Source organism: Pseudorca crassidens, chromosome 8 (assembly GCF_039906515.1).
Source record: "Pseudorca crassidens isolate mPseCra1 chromosome 8, mPseCra1.hap1, whole genome shotgun sequence".
NCBI lineage: Eukaryota > Metazoa > Chordata > Mammalia > Artiodactyla > Delphinidae > Pseudorca > Pseudorca crassidens.
The window spans coordinates 105663123-105680593 of record NC_090303.1 but is presented as its reverse complement, the minus strand read 5'-3'; positions in this window follow the sequence as shown (position 1 = coordinate 105680593).

Genomic DNA, 17471 nt, shown 5'->3' with positions numbered 1-17471 from the left:
GGCTGGTGTGTGCAGAAGCCTTGAGATGGTGTGTCAGTGGGTTTGACTACCAGGGATAGAAAGTCCAGAATAATGGTGGCCTCCACCTCTTGGTTCAAGAGGATGCTTGAGCTCCAGCCATCATGTCTATATTCCAGGAAGGAGGAAGAGGCGAAGGGCCCATCCCTTCCATTAAGTGTCCATTCTGGACACCACTTCTGCTTACAAAGCACTGGCCAGAACCTAGCCACACAACCACCTAGAGGCAGGGGAGGTTAAAAAGACCATCTTTATTCTGGGTGGATATATACCCAGCTAAGAGTCAGGGATTCTATTGCCAGAGAAGAAGGAGAAACAGATACTGGGAGAAGTCTAGCAGCCTCTGCCACAGACGGGCAAGAGCAGTGCTCTTTCCAGGAACCGGGAAAGCGTAGCGTGGGCGGGGGGGAAAGCCTTTGATTGAATATGCAAGGTTGGCCACAACTTTCTTTTAGTTACTGTTTATTTATCACTGTCCACGGGCCCCGCCTATTTTGTAGAAAACTTTTTATTTAGCATTAATTATAGATTCACAGGAAGTTGCAAAGAAATGCACAGGAAGGTCCTGTGCACCCTTCACCAGCACCCCGGCACGCCACGTGAGCATCTTCCATCACCGCAGTGCACTGTCAAAACCAGAGGCAAAAACTCGTGTGTGTGTGTGTGTGTGTGTGTGTGTGTGTGTGCATGTCTGTGTGATTTATCACACGTGTAGCTTCACGTAATCACCACAATCAAGCTATTTAACTGAGTCATCACCACAGGCCCCTTTACGCCATACCCGCCCTCTCTCGCTCATTCCTAAGCCCCGGGGACCACTGATCTGATAATTATGTTATCTCACTTATGTGGTATGTTTCCTTACAGGCAGCATAATTTCCTGAAGTTTCATCCAAGTTGTTGCATGCATCAGAGCTGGCTCCGATAGGTGGCTGAATCCTGTTGGATGGAATGGCTACACCCCATCTGTTTAGCCATTCGCCTCCTGAAGGCCATGTGGGTAGTTTCCAGTTTGGGGCTATTAGAAAGAAAGCTGCTATGAATACGTGCATACATGTTTCTATGTGAAAATAAGTTTTTATTTCTCTGGAATATATGCGTAATTGCTGGCTTGCAGGAGAAGTCCATTTTTAATTTTTAAAGGAATGGCCAAACTATGTTCCACAGTGGCTGGACCACTGTGCATCCCCACCAGTAACGTATGAATGATCTAGTCTTTCTGCATCCCTGGCAGCATTTGGTGTTATCACAATTTTTTATTTTGGTAGGTGTATAGTGATGTCTCATTGCAGTTTCCATTTCCACGTCTCTGATGACCAACTCTTCACATGCTTGTTCACTGCCTCTACATCAAACATGAGATTGTTTGAAAATGTATACACGTCACCGTGAGACCTGCATGTCCCCTCCCCCCACCGGTAACTGCCCTCCGCCTCCAGGAGACTGGAGGTTTCTTCTCTGGAGAGACTGAATGAAAGAGGCTTCCTACACAAGGACACCGCGTGTAGGCAGAAGGGAGAGAGTGGGCGAGCTCTCAGGGAGCTCCCACGTTGGCTGCCAGGCGGGAGGTGGTAATGTCTACTTTTACTGGTATCTAGGGATTCCCTAACCAACAGGCCAGTTTGCCACCTGACCACCCCAGAGCAAGTACACAGTTGAAACGCCCTGCCTATGTGCACAAGCAGTGGTCTATGCTGGGTAACAACGCCCCCCCTAAAACCTAGTGGCTTAAAACAATAACAATCATTTGTTTTGCTCACAAATCCACAATCCGGCAGAACTCAGTGTGGACAGTTCATTTCTCCTTCACACAACGGACTGGAGCTGGAGGGTCGGCTTCCAGAATGGCTCAGTCCCACGGCTGTCAGCTGGGGGCCCAGTCCAGGCTGCTGTTCCTCTCCACGTGGGCCGCCCCCCACCGAGGGACTGCTTGGGCTTCCGCACAGCATGGCGGCTGAGCTCCATGAGCAAAAATTCCAAGAAGCTGGGGCAGAAGCCACAAGGCTGTTTATGATCTGGCCTTAGAATTCTCAGGATGTAACTCAGTGGGAGGAGTAGAAGGAATTTACGGCTATATTTAATCTACCACATGCTCAGAGCTCTGAATAATTTTTTAGTGCCTTATTCTCAAATGTGAGCTGATAGCCAAATATCAGAAGACATTTGGGGAAAGCCTCCAGTATGAAGACAAAGATAAAGAAAAATGAAAGAAACTACAAGAAGCAAAGATAATACAAAGAGCAGAAGAAAAACTAAAAAACAAACCTACTGTAATTAATATCTTTCGAGAAATAAGAGAAGATATTGGATTCATGAAGCAATAGAATAGAATGTTATTTTAAAGGGGGAACGACTTACAAGGAAGAAAGTGCTCTTTGATATTGAGAGTATAAGGAATAATAAAAAATTTAGAAAGTTTGGTAAAGGAATTTGAAGAAATCTCTCAGAAAAAAGAATAAAAAGAGATGGAGTAGCATAAAGAAATAAAGAAATTGGAGGATCAACCCCCAAAAGTCAAACATTAGACTAACAGGAATTCCAGAAAAGGAGAGGAGATAAAACAAAAAAGAGGGAATTACCAAAAAATTAATACCAGTACATTTCCCGGAACTGAAGGGCATGAATCTCTAGATTGTCTTGATTTGCATATAGTACATTATCTTTTTTTTCCAGATTAGATTCACATACATAATTTTTAAATTTTTTTATTTTATACTGGAGTAGAGTTGATTAACAGTGTTGTGTTAGTCTCCATTGTACAACAAAGTGATTCAGTTATACGTATACATGTATCTATTCTCTTTCAAATTCTTTTCCCATTTAGGTTTTTACAGAATATTGAGCAGAGTTCCCTGTGCTATACAGTAGCACATTATCTTTCCTTTCTTCATTGCTGCATGCGGGCTTTTCTCTAGTTCGTTACGGGGGCTTCTCATTGTAGTGGCTTCTCTTGTTGCGGAGCACGGGCTCTAGGCGCACAGGCTTCAGTAGCTGTGGCACGTGGGCTGCAGTAGTTGTGGCTCGCGGGCTCTGGAGCGCAGGCTCAGTAGTTGTGGCACATGGGCCTAGTTGCTCCGCAGCATGTGGGATCTTCCCAGACCAGGGCTCGAACCCATGTCCCCTGCATTGGCAGGAGGATTCTTAACCACTGCGCCACCAGGGAAGTCCAATACGGTAGCACGTTATCTTTTAAAGAAAACTTTTAACTGAAGTGTACGTGAGCTATCCATCCGTGTTGTTATCTACAGCAATGGTTTGATTTTCACTGCCGTCTAGTTCTTCACTGAATGAATATATCACCAATTATTTGCCCATCCTGTTGCTGGTGGATTTGGGTTATTTCCAGTTAGGGGTTATTACAAACGTTGCTGCCATGAACATTCCTGTTTGCCTCTTTAGGTTGACTGAGTTTGCATTTTGGGTGCATACGGGTAAGTAGAATTAGGGACCACAGGCTGTATGATCCGCTTTAGTAGAGACTGTTAAACAGTTTTCAAAGTGGTTGAACCAACCTCTATTCCTGTCAGCAATACAGGAGAGTTCCAGCTGTCTCTCTACCACCTTGTCAGCAGCTGGCGTTGCCCGTCTTTTTCACCCATTCCCATTCAGGTCAGCATAATAAGCTGTAAGAAAACCTACAGTAAGGGACATCAGAATGCCAGAACATATTCACATTGTGCTCTGGAAAGAACGTGAGCAACAAAGTGGCATAAGCAAGGTCAGAACAGCAGACAAATCATGCAGGACTTTACTGGCCACGCGACAGGTGTTAGACTTGATTCCATGCGCACGGCAGCTACTGAAGACATTTTTTGAAGGTCCGAAATGCCATTTTGGCTTCAATGTGGAAAATGGGTTCGAGAAGGCCAAAATAAATGCAGAGAGAGCAGCAAAGCTATTGCAAAAGCTGAGGTGGGAACAGATGAAGCTTCAGACGAGGAAGAGAGGGCTAAAGAGAAGGCGATCCAGGAGCTATTTAGGTGGGAGACCCCAGCATCCTGGTGGAGGATCCGCTGTGTAGGCTGAGGATGGGAAGGACCACAGGGACTCCCGTGTGCCCGGCTCACCCACCCGGGACTGACGCTGCAGACGTGGCGTGAGGAGGAGAGTCTAGTCTTGGGCAAGTTGAATTTGAGTTGCCTGAGAGGCATCCAAGTGGAGACCTCAAACTGGCAGCTGAATATTTCTGTCTGGAGCTCTAAGCAGAGGTGGGGAGTTCGGATGCAGCCCTGGGAGTTGGAACCAGGAAATGAGATCAGTCGCACAGGAGGCCAGTCTAGCATGAGAAGAGACGTGGGCCTAAACCCTGAGCAAACGCAACGTTTAATAGACCCGCAAGAGCTGGCAGGACGCTGTGGGGTTGAGGTGATGACTGGTGAAGGTGTGGACCAGGGAGGCTTGGACCAGGAGCTGCTCAGGTGGAAGGCTCTGCGTCTTGGTGATGGGTGGGACATGTAGACAGAGGGCGGCCTTTGGGACAATGGATTTGCACGGGCCTGGGAGTTGGAGCCGGAACAGTCAGAGAGGAAGGAGGAGGCCAGTGTCGTTTTCTTGGAGAAAAAAATTCAAGATCTAAGGTTTTTCATTTTGCCGGATGACTTCCTTCTCTCTAAGCTGCTCCCACCGACCACATTCTGTCCTAGGCCCTCCCCCTGCCCCCTGGGGGACACAGGTGAAGATGAAATGCTTGCTCCAGACTGAATATTGTTTATGGACTTCCCAAGGTCAAGTTTATTGGGTATGTGAACCATATGGACCCAGAAGTGGATTTCCTTTTCTCTTTTATTTATTTATTTAGTTTTGCTGTGTTGGGTCTTCGTTTCTGTGTGAGGGCTTTCTCTAGTTGTGGCAAGCAGGGGCCACTCTTCATCGCGGTGCGCGGGCCTCTCACTGTTGTGGCCTCTCCCGTTGCAGAGCACAGGCTCCAGATGCGCAGGCTCCCTGGACCAGAGCTCGAACCCGTGTCCCCTGCATAGGCAGGCGGATTCTCAACCACTGCGCCACCAGGGAAGCCCTTCCTTTTCTCTTTCACAGACAAACGTCCCTGAGTTTCTCGGCTGCTGTCTGAGGAGGCAGAGGGATCCCGCCCTGAGAGACGTGAGGAACAGCTCAAGGGGCACCTCCGGGGAGAAGAGGACCTGAGACACACAGAGAGAAGTGTCCTGACAGCCTCTGGGGCTGGGGCAGGGGACACAGAATGCCCAAGTAGCCCAATGAGATGACCCTTCACAGTGGTCCCTTCGGAGAGGTGAACTGATCCCGGAATAAATGTCCAAATAACCCCACGACTCCTTTGCCCACAATGAGCGATGCCAGCAGCCAGCAGCGTCCTTCACATAAGTCCCCAGAGCAGGTTCCCTGGCTGTCGCCCACCAGAGACAGCCAGCAGAAGGACCGGGACTTGAAAGGAAGAGACTGGAGACCAGAAGCAGCCCAGACCCCAAGCTCAAGGTGAAGCACCTGCAGTTACCTAGGCCTGTTACCTCCTGACCCAGAAACCTGAGCTGTGACATTTCTGAAGGGTCCCAATGGTGAAACTGAAACTGGGGCAGGCGCATTTGTTTGCGTGGTGTTGATTGCCAACGGTTAATCACCAAGGGTGAGCGGAAGAAATCATTCCTGCTCATTTGCAAATGGAAATCAGATGAGGACTGTGCTGAAATGCATCAGCGTTTCCACTTCCAAATGCAAGGATTTCAGGAAGACAGCCGACCTTGGGATGCCCGGCAGGCACATGCCCGCCTCGGAGCGTCCTGTGCCTTTGCCAGACATTCTCGGGCCCTGCCACGCCGGCTGGGCCCAAGGCAGACCTACTTAGTTTGGAAAGTAGGAAACATCTCAGACGCTGCGAATTCGTATGCGCACAAACAGCCACATCTCCAGTTTTTATTCCTCTGCAGAGACTTGAAGACACCTTCACCTCGCTGAAGGAGCCCCAGCAAATTATGCTGAAATCCTTCCAAGGGTTGAAACGATATGTTTATGAACCCTCCTTGCTGAACGGTTGGCCCCAAGAAATCTTACCCTAATAAAGGCGTATGCGCTGGGGGGACGGGGGTTCTTTCCCCGTCGTGTAATGAATTTCCCTCCATGGGGGTGGGTTCATTACCGTGATTTATGGCCGTCTTAATGTACACAAGCTTCTTAAACAACTTAGAGTCGATTGTTCTAGAACTAGATCTGGGTCCCCGGGAGCTCCTGGAGCTGAGCCATGGTTCAGGGAGTTATTGGTGTCCCCGGGCAGGTAAACAACCTTGGATCAAAGGCGCTAGGTTGCGTGCAAACAGCATCGATTGGAACGGGAAGCACCTTAATAACAGAGAGCGGGCGCCACCTAATAATCCTTCTGAGCCCTGGGGCAGCCCGTGGGGGCCCAGCCGCGCGTTGCCGGTAGTGCCGAGGAAGGACAGACGAGTGCCCAGGAGGGGTAAGTGCTCGTGCCGGCTTCCCTGCATCCAATCGCGCACCTTCACAGAATTTGCCCGGGAGGCCTGCACAGAGAAGGGAGAAGAGGCCTGGAGTCCGACCAATGCCAGCATGGGAGAGAACTGACCTGGATTATTTGGCGCACAAAGATCCCCCTTTTATTCAGAAGCAACTTTTGTGGGTTTGTTTCTAATACTTTTACCTCAGTTACCTTAAGAATGGCTTTAACGCACTGTCCCCAATTTCAACCTCAACCAGCGCCTGCTAGCACGCTCGAGACGTGGGTAGTTGTACTCAGAGGGCGGGGAGGGAAACCCTGGAGGGAGAGCGACCAGTGACGGGGCGTGGAGGAGGGCAGGCTCCTCTGTTTTATATAAAACCACTGGGCGTCAGTGGGGAGCTTCAGCTGGATTGGGAGAGCGCAGAGAAAGAAAAGGCGGTTCCAGGAGGAGTGAGCGGGCCATGGGGGTGCTCTGCAGAGGGACGGTAGCGTTCTGAAAGTTACTGCTTGGAAGGCAGGGACCCCCCCAGGAGTGCTGTCTTGGGCCAGGGGGAGGCAGGGGTGGTGACGGTGCCCAGGTGGGAACCGCGAAAGAAGGCAGTGACCTCGGGGTTCCCGAGGGCGGAAGGGCCTTCCTTTCCAACCACCAGAGGACCTCCTGGCGAACGGTCAGTTAGTCCATCAACAGCCTTGATGTCCCGGCAGCAAATGGGTCTTGGCTCACTGCGGTGGACCGGGATTTGTTTGACTAAGAGGGGTTGGGTTTTCAAGACTGTGTGAGACATATGTAACAAAAATTTAAATTTTTGAGCATATTTGACAAAATTCTATAACTTCTTGCTGTTTTTTTCTGTGACTGTTTCATGCAGTCGAACCTGGTGCCCTGGGGAGAGACCACTGGGTAACGGGAGATGCTGGAGCGTCTGTTACAGAGCACACCTGGCGCAATTCTCGCGGCAACCCGGGATTCTCGCGATCATCACCATCTCATGACGAAGAAGCCGACAAGCAAGTGGTTTATAACTTGCCTGAGGAAATGCAAACGGTTTTATATATATGGAAAGATCTCCTTCCTCACTGATGATAAAAACATCAGTGCAAACGAGGACTCAACTGGAACACGATTTCCCACCCAGCTGACCGGCAAAGATGCAGTGGGGGGGTGGGAGTGGGAAGCTGGGTGCGAGGGTGAACTGAAACAGTCCCGGGGTGGGCAATTTAGCGTCATCTCTCCAAATTTCAAATGAACATACCCTCTGACCCAAGAATTCCTCTGTAATCGTCCTTGTAAACATGTGCAAGACGCCTTCATGGGGAGGTTCGTCACCGCCCTGTTTTAGTGGCATCTCGGGTCAAGGGCTCCCCATCTTTGCTCGGCATGAGATATGCGCTCGATAAATATTTAAGTTATGTGACCTAATCATTGACTGTATGGGACAGGTGGGGACAGGTAAAAGCAGGGTGTGGGGCTGCTGACCACAAGACGTGGTCCTGAGCACGCCCTGCCCTTGACCTACAAAGACAGCAGGCTGCGTGGTTCCCAAGGCAGCCAGCGGGCCCTGCCCAAGGGCACCCACAGGGCTCGGGGAACAGCCGTCAGGGGCAATCGGTGCGCCTTGAAACCACAGCAAACTTTCTTCTGCAACCCACGGCCACCATTAAGTCACTCACTTACTCAACAGCCATCTATTCAATACTAAATGCCAACTATTCAGGGGTCTTGGCTATAGGAGCTTTAACTTAAGCAAAAAAGGAATTTACTGGGAATACATCAGATAGTTCATGGGGTGAACAGAAGGCGAAAACCGCAGGAAGCAAAAGAGACGAGCCCCGGAATCACAGCCGAGGTCGGGAGCGGGGACGGGCCGGCCGGAGCTCCCATGGCCATCACGACACCGTCCTGTGAACGCGCCTGACCTGTCCCTTCAGCACTGTGCCACCACCTCAAGGCTCAACGAGTGTGTGGGAACATGACATACTGGCCCAGGCACAGGGGCTGGGGAGACAGGGGACTGGATCCCACCGGCTCCCCCGGGGGAGGGGGAGCCCCCCCCATGACTCAGCATGGGGGACCCCTGCCAGCAGCGTGAACTTGGGTGGTGGCAGCAAACCACAGCAGCGTGGACTGCAATCACTCAGGCCACTGCCATGGCTTTGTTTGTTCAGTCAATCAATACACATTCTTGAGCATTGCAACAGAAAAGAGTGGATACATGTACCCACTCTAAAAAAGAGGGGATCCCTGTATATGTGTAAGTTTGCTGTACAGCAGAAGCTAACACGACATTGTGAATCAACTAACCTCCAATAAAAATTAATTTAAAATAAAGGAAACACAAACCCCCTGGTTGTCTTGGCTGCCCACCCACACCCCTTTCTGGAGAATCTGCCCCGGCCCCGGCCTCTGTCCTTTCCTTTGCAATTTCCTCTCTTCTAAATTCCTTCCACAGCTGATAACACCAAGGACCAACAGCTAACCCAGGGAGAAGCAACCCACACTGACCGAAAGTCAGTCAATTTCTCCTCTCTTTCTAGAGAATTTTAACTAAGAGGCCAGGGGTCAGCAGCAGCGGTGGGTACTTGAACGGAAGGTCAAGAGAGCCGGACGGGTCAACGCTGAGGTGGCCAAAGGCATGTGTGCCTGCGTGTGTGCACGTGTGCGTGTGTCCCCACGTGACAGGGACGAGCCTTGTCTTGGACAGCCCAATTCTGCAATTCATTCGGCCCAGCTGTCCTGCTTCCGCCTTGGGCATCCACGGGGTGGCCTGGGTCTCCTTCCAGCAAAGCCCATCTAACCCAGCTAGGTTGAGGGGTGTCTGTTCCATGTAACCAGACAACCCCTTATTAAGGCAAATGCATTGGGAGTCCTGGGCTGGGCCGACACCTCCCGTGGATCAGAATGGCGTGGTACCCCCGGACAGGTGGAAGATCACGGAAGAGCCCCAGTGAGCTCAGGGCCTACCTTGAACAGATGGGGACACTGGGGCCCAAGGTGGGTAAAGGACAGGCCACAGACACGGGAGCAGAGCTGAGCCCGGGAGGCGCTTTTCTAGCTTCCCGGGTTCTTTCTGCTCCATCATACCTCTGCTTACACGGGACTGTCCCCCAAAGCTCACAGTGAGAGGTAGAAGAGTCCACCCCCGATCGGCTTCTCCTGTACCTCCACTGAAGGGCCACCCGAGGTGTGTTCCACAGAGGAGGAGATTCCGAGTCCTGGGTCGGCCCCTTTCCACATGGGAGCAGAAACCCCTGCTGCTCCGGCGGCAATACAACCCGTGTGAACATCAGCTGACGGTATTAATCAACCAAATGCGGTGATAAACGGTGTGCCCGACCTGCTGGCAGTTTCAGCACTGCTGGTTTACTGCCCCTGCCCCCAGCCCGCGGACGGAGCCCATCTCCAGGTGAGGCGTTTTCTGTCGCTGCCCTCTTCCCATCCTGGGCTGACCTGAGTGTGGGCCTGAGGCCGGCGTGAATTTGGCTCGCCCGGTTTTAGTGATATCACCACGTATCTGAGAAATAAGAGAGAGCAGGACGCCGGGTTCCTGCTTTGAGAAGCTTCCAATTTCATAACATCATGTGTTTTATCAGTTGAATTACATCCCCCCCAATTCACACGTTGGAGTCCTACCCCGGTACCTGAGAAGGCAGCCTCACTCGAAAATAGGGTCTTTGCAGATACGATCAAGTTAAGATGTAGTCATTATGGTGCACCCCCATAAAAGGGGGAAATCTGGACACAGAGATAGGTGCACACGGGAACCCCCCCGTGAAGATGGGGGTGATGCTCCTAGGGGCCCAGGGACGCCGAAGATGGCAGAAGCCAGCGGAGCTGGGGCGAGGCCTGGGACCGGTTCTCCCTCGCGGCCTCAGCAGGAACCCACCCTGCCAACACCTTGGTCTCGGGCCTCCAGCCTCCAGAGTGGTGGTACAGTAAATTTCCATTACCTAAGCCACCGTTTGTGGTGCTTTGTTCCAGCAGCCCTGGGACACTAATAACACAGGGTGTGTAGTAAGTTACCACCTACAGGGAGGGACCCCGTGACCCCATGAGTCATACAGTGAATGTAGGATCCACGTAACAAGTCACACTGCTAATTTTTTACCCGACCAGTCAATTTAATTAAAGGGGGAAGAAAAACCAATTTAGCTGAACAGCTGGTTTCACTGATTTTATTTTCTGTCTTTCCCCAGCAGTCTGCCTGAATTTATTCTGGTCTTTCCACAGAGGAGCATTCCAGCCCCTTGACCCTAGGCTGGGGTGCGGCGGTCTCCCCCACTGTACTGGAGGCTGTGGCCTCCGCACCTGGCCTTTACGCCCGGGATGCCTGAGAAAGCATCCGTCTGACCCAGCTGGGGACGCTGCTGAGGCCAGAGACGCACGCACGTGACTCCATTATGACAGGAGGCTGCTCGAGCCGCCCCCGACTTAATGGCTTGTTTGGGGCCAGGAAACTGTCTCCCATGAGAAAATATATTCTTCTATAATTTCCCTAAAATATTAAAAGTGGAGTTCTGCTCTGAGAGCCCAATCTGCTCTGATTCCCACCCCGTGAAGAGGAGAGGCCGGAAGGGCTTTGGAAGTGAAATCAGGCTTTCCAATCCGAAGGCGGTCTTGGAAGGTAGGTTTCTGCTGCATCCAGGCGGGTGCCTCTCTAGAGCACCCAGCCTTGGAGACCAGCATACTTCCGCCCTCCACGGGGTCACGGCAGGGCTAAGCAACAGTGTGGCCAGACATCTGGGGGAAAGGGAAAGCAATGATCACTCAGAAACCTGGGTAACAATGACATGGCCAGTTGGGGGAAGGGCAATGAGTCTCAACCTGAAACTCCAAGGCCGATTGTCTCATCTACACGGGGCTGTGAACTGAGATTCCACAGACCCTCCAAGAGGTCTGTGGGCCATTTGCAGCAACATGGATGGACCTAGAGATTGTCACACTGAGTGAAGTAACTCAGACAGAGAAGGACAAATATCGTATAATACTGCTTACGTGTGGGACCTGAGAAAATGGTACAAATGAACTTATCTGCAAAGCAGAAATAGAGGCACAGATGTAGAAAACAAACTTATGGTCACCAGTGGGGAAAGGGGAGGAGGGATAAACTGGGAGATTGGGACTGACATATACACACTACCGTATATAAAATAGATAACTACAAGGACCTGCCGTATAGCACAGGGAACTGTACTCAGTACTCTGTAATGACCTACATGGGAAAAGAATCTAAAAAAGAGTGGATATGTGTATATGTATAACTGATTCACTTTGCTGTACAGCAGAAACTAGCACAACATGGTAAATCAACTCCAATAAAAAGAAAAAAGGTCTGTGGATAAAATTCAGGAGTCCCTGTATTAGGATGGGAAATAATATCTTTATTTTCACTAACCTCCAGCTAACATTTAGCATGCCATTTAATTTTTTTTTTGGCCACATTGGGTCTTCATTTCTGCGAGTGGCCTTTCTCTAGTTGCGGCAAGCAGGGACTACTCTTCGTTGTGGTGCGCGGGCTTCTCATTGCAGTGGCTTCTCTTGTTTTGGAGCACGGGCTCTAGGGCACATGGGCTTCAGTAGTTGCAGCATGTGGGCTCAATAGTTGTGGCATGTGGGCTCAGTAGTGGTGGCTCGCGGGCTCTAGAGTGCAGGCTCAGTAGTTGCGGCGCACGGGCTCAGTTGCTCCTCGGCATGTGGCATCTTCCCGGATCAGGGTTTGAACCCATGTCCCCTGCATTGTCAGGCAGACTCTTAAGCACTGCGCCACCAGGGAAGCCCCTTGCCCTTTAATCATGAACGTGGCAACGAACCACCATTAACTGAGCTCACCCTGTGTCTCTGTCACCAGCACAACGCAGACACTTCTTACATCACATGATTGCAGACCTCTCAGTATGCAGCACACCTTTGCAGAGATCTCACAATGTTGTTTACACACATCATTCCTTCAGAAGCGCCAGCACTCACGGGCCTTATCGTTCAATGCACTGACTAAGAGGTGTGCATGTTACTCTCACACATTTGTTCAAATGTTTTGATAAGTATGTTTCAATGCAATTGCTCTCTTTTTTAAGCCCCTGTATTTTGCATTATTCCCTGAAAAACTTTCTTCTGAGAAGCAAGTCCCTGGACTTGCTTCCGCATCAAGCCAAATCGACCGCGTCACAAGAGATCAGAGTCCCAGACCTCTAAGAGGGGACGGAGCCAGGTTCCAACCAGGTGAACAGTTGAAGGATTAAAGCAAAGGGAGACGATGCAGGGCACTGGGTCTCAGGAGGTGGAGGTGTTACCCCTGAAGCCACCGCGTTCCTAAAGCAGAGGGACAGAAGGGGGACAGGTTCCTGGGCTCCAGAGGCAGTGGGGGCCACGCAGGAGACCCCCAGCTACCAAGGCCTCCTGGGTCTCCAAGAGGGAAAACGTCCTGGCCCCTCCCTTCCCCCACTTTCCGGAATTCCACCTGTGCCTCCACCGGCTGAATCCCCCCAGAAGCCCACGGGTTAAGCAGCCTGAAGTCCTGCCGGAGCTGGGCCCAGCACCGCCCTCTACACCCCTCAGAACAGCGTGAAGAGCGTCATCACTGTCCGGAAGGCCCTGGCACTGGGGGCTGCCGTGGCCCCAGCAGGAGAAGCCCTGAGCCGCAGCCGTACCCAGCAGGCACCAAACCACAGCGCTTCTGTTCATGCATCTGGGACGCCTGCTGACGAGCCCTTTCTGACCTTCTCCCCTTGGCCTGTCACCTCGTGCCATAGACACTTTGTTGAGGGAGAAGAAATGAACTGATGACGGGCTCTTAGTGATTTGCTCATCCCCGGGCCGCCTGATCTGGAGCGGTGGTACCTACATGAATTGAAACACTCGCTAACTTATTAGTGTTTGGCACCAGGCGTGCAGCTGGGATTAACGCCTCGGGGCTCCCGCTGCTCCCTCCAATGTTATCTATTTTACAGGCGAGCTCTTTGCCTTCGGAATCACTGTAAGAATCCCACTTGTACATCCATTACATTTCCATTAGCGCTGAGATCTCTCTCTTCATAGAGCATTACCAGGCTGCAGATACACAAAATGTCAATATTCCCTCTCACTTCATTATGCTAATCCCTGCACGCCCCGGCCAGGCTCCTAGAGGCTGGGCTCCTACAGGATGTTTACGCTGATGCAGCTTTACAGGCAGCTGGGCTTCCCAGGCAGCGCGCTTCTCCCCTCCATGCATGCTCAGCCCCAGGGCTGACGGCTGGAGTGGAGACGCACGCGTCTGCCTAGGTGACCTTCTGGTGGTCCGGGCACGTTAGATCCATCACAGAGATGCCACAGTCGTGCTGCTCTCGTCGCTTGTGTATCAGTCACTTCTCCACACTGCAGTCAGAAAATCCTTATGTAAGTGGGGAAAGAGGAAAGAATGAAGATGTTCGATCACATTGTTCTTTGCCTGGTTCTCCGTTGCTGACCTGACCATCCTGTGGCTGGAGCCGATTCTATCTGAAAGACGAAATACCTGCGTTTAGTCTCTCTTCCTGTCTTCTGCAAACCAGGTGGCTCAGACTGCCCCTATGAAGGGATGCTCGTGGGAAACCCTGCGAGGAGGGGCTGGAGGGGGCGGGGGGGCCAGGAGGCGGCTTCAGGGGAGGCTCAGGCCATGGGCGTCCAGCAGCCGGTGCCCCCGGACAGCCGGGCGCCTGAGCGTCTGCCGCAGGCCGCATGGGGGCCCCAGGCGTCCCTCCTCCAGACTTTATGCACAGAGCTCCTTCCCAAAGGCCCGAGCTCCGTCCCTCCTAAATCCTCCGGCCTCTCTCACGTCATCTGTCCCACACAGCGCGTCCCTTCCTGCACCACAACTGTCCCGTCCAGCACCTGTGACAAGCTCTCTCGTAGGTCTTTGCTTCACGCATATTATATTTGCTTCTTCAACACACTTACGTGTTAAAATTCCTTACAGTTGGTGTCAGGGGTTGAATTATGCCTCCAAAGACAGGCTGAAGTCCTAACCCCCAGAACCTCAGAGTTTGGCCTTATTTGGAAGTAGGGTTGTTGCCGATGGAACAGGTGAAGATGAGGTCAAAAGCTGGAGCAGGGTGAACCCTAATCCGATAGGACGGGTGTCCCTACGGGGAGAGGAGACACAGACACCCTGCGAGATGCCGGCTGGGACCGTGGGGCAGACGTGGGTGATGCCGCTGTGAGCCGAGGATGGCCGGATCGCCGCTCCCACCCAGCGGGAAGAGGCAGGAGGGCTCCTCCCAGTGCCTCCAGGGAGGCCGGCCGCCAGCGCTGGGACCTCGGACTCTGGCCTCAGGAGCTGGGAGGGAACAGATGCTGTCGATTTAGGCCACCCCGTGTGCGGTGCTTTGTTCCCGCGGCCCCAGGAGCCGACCCGCGGTTGCGTGGCTGTTGTCTGTCTAACACCCTGAGCCTTAGTATCTCAAGGGTGATGCGTCCTCGCCAACTCCACCTTTACTATATGCCAACAAGGGCCCCCGTTCACGCTTTTCCATCTCCTACTTGGAATGACCTTTAGAGTTCTTGTCACATTCTTTTTTTTTTTTTTAATTTTTATTTATTTATTTATTTATGGCTGTGTTGGGTCTTCATTTCTGTGCGAGGGCTTTCTCTAGTTGCAGCGAGCGGGGGCCACTCTTCATCGCGGTGCGCGGGCCTCTCACTGTCGCGGCCTCTCTTGCTGTGGAGCACAGGCTCCAGACCCGCAGGCTCAGTAGTTGTGGCTCACGGGCCCAGTTGCTCCGCGGCACGTGGGATCTTCCCGGACCAGGGCTCGAACCCGCGTCCCCTGCACTGGCAGGCGGACTCCCAACCACTGTGCCCCCAGGGAGGCCCCATGTCACATTCTTTACGACACAAAACGTGACACGTGGCACGTTCTTTTGAATCTCTTCAGTGGTGGCAGAACTTCACTCTGGGAAGAGGAAACAGACTTTCAGAAGCTTGGTGGGTGACTACGTGGGGCTGTGGCTCTGTGTCGGGTCAGGAATGCAGTGGGGCTAGGAAGCCACAGGCGCTAACTCCAGGGGCCCCAGGCTCCCCAGGGTCTGTGCGAAGACTGGAATCAATGTCACGGCCACAGAGGGGTGGGCTGAGGGCCGATGCTCCTGCAGGTGTCGCTGGAGTTTGTTTCTGGCGTCTGTTGGAACGTTCTGCAGCCATCAACTGTAGACCCCTTTTGTTTCGTTTCTTGAGATCCTGCAGAGTTCTGGGCGCACAAGAAGGAACCAGTACAGTTGTCTGATTGGCTGGCTGCAGTTCTCTGAGGCTGAGGCTCGAACCGCAGGGAGATGAAATTGTTAACTGAGGCGCCTGCCAGCGAGGTTCGTGCATTTATGCACTGCACTGGTCTCCCATTGCTGCTCTAACGAGTCACCACAGACTCAGTGGCTGAAAACAACACAGGTTTCTCCCGGCTCTGTAGGTGAAAAGGCCCCCAGGGGCCTCACTGGGCTCGGATAAGTTGCAGGGAGAGTGGATTCCTCGCCTCTTCCAGCTCTAGAGGCTGCCCTCGTTGCTGGCCCCGGGGCCGTCCTGCCTTCCAGGCCGGCGGGGCAGCTGACCCCTGACCTTCTCCCCGGTCGTGTCCCTGTGATCCTCTTCGTCACCCTCGTCCGCTCTCAAGGAAGCTGTGATTGCACTGGGCCACCCAGGTCACCCAGGGTGCTCCCTTCTCCTAGGGCAGCTCCACAGCGACCTTTATCCCATCTGCATCCTTCGTTACCTTTCACCAAGTAACTTCACCTGGTCTCAGGCTCTAGGCATTAGGCCATGGCTTCTTTGACAGGGTCACCGTTCTGCCTACCACACTCATTCCTTCAAATGAAAACAGTTTTTCTTTTATTCAGCCGATACTTATTAAACCCTTACCACGTGCCAGCCATCGTCTGGATCCTGAAGGCTATAGCAGAGAACTTAACGGGTATAATCTTTGCTCTCACGAGCACACGTCCTGATAAGCATACAAGGAACAAGGTAAGTAAAAAGCTAAAGTACGTCACGTAGGGCTGGGGGCTCAGAGGAAACAAAGTAGTAAAGGAAGCTAGGAAGTGCTGAGAGGTGAGGGCAGACTGTGACTTTAAATACGACACTTAAGGGGGTGATATTTGAATACAGGGTTGGAGCCGGGGGAGGCTTATGGAGAATGGGGCGAAGTGGGCTCCAGTCAGGGGGAACAGCAGGGGAGCAGACCCCAAAACAGGGCATGCCTGGCTACTCTGGAACAGGCCAGTGTGGGTGGCAGGTGTGCAAGGGGGGCTGAGTAAAGAAGGTAAGGTGAGACAGGTGATGGAAGAGAAGAGGGGCAGGTTGCCTGGGGCCTTTGGGCCAAGGCGGGACCTTGGCCCTTACTCACTGCAAGGCTTGAGCAGGGAGCTGACACTCCTGGGACCAGTACGGCTGCCCCGTGGACTTGGCAGATCAGGGAGATCTGCAGGAGGCCTGCTCTACTCCAGGTAAGGGATGATGGTGGCTCACGAGGAGGAGGTAACTGTGCTGGGGGGGCAACACCCCACTGGATTCTGGAGGCCACTGGAAGATGGAGCTGGGACTCGATAGGAGAGAAGGAGGGGTCCAGACTGACCCCAATGTTTCAGCATGAGGGACAGGAAGGATGGGGTTGTCATTTCCTGGGATGGACAACACTGCTCGGTCCTCTGATGTGCTAAGTTTGAAACGCCCATGGGATGCCCAAGTGGAGATGTCAGTGGCAGGTGGACACGTGAGTCTGGAATTCAAGAGAGAGAACTAGACTGGAGATAGAAATGTGGGTGTTATGATATGTAGATGATATTTAAAGCCTTGAGACTGAATGAAGTCCCCCAGGAGAGACTTGACGTAGGGAAGAAAAGAGATTCGAGGGCTGGACCTGGCACTTTCCAATATTCAGAGCTCGGAGAGATGAGGACGAATCGGAAAAGAAGACAAAAGCAGCAGCAAGTGAAGGACAGAAAACACCTAGAAAGGGTGTCGTGGATCCCAAACAGAGACGGTGCTGTAAGGAAGATGCAGGAATCACCTGTGTCCACTGGCGCA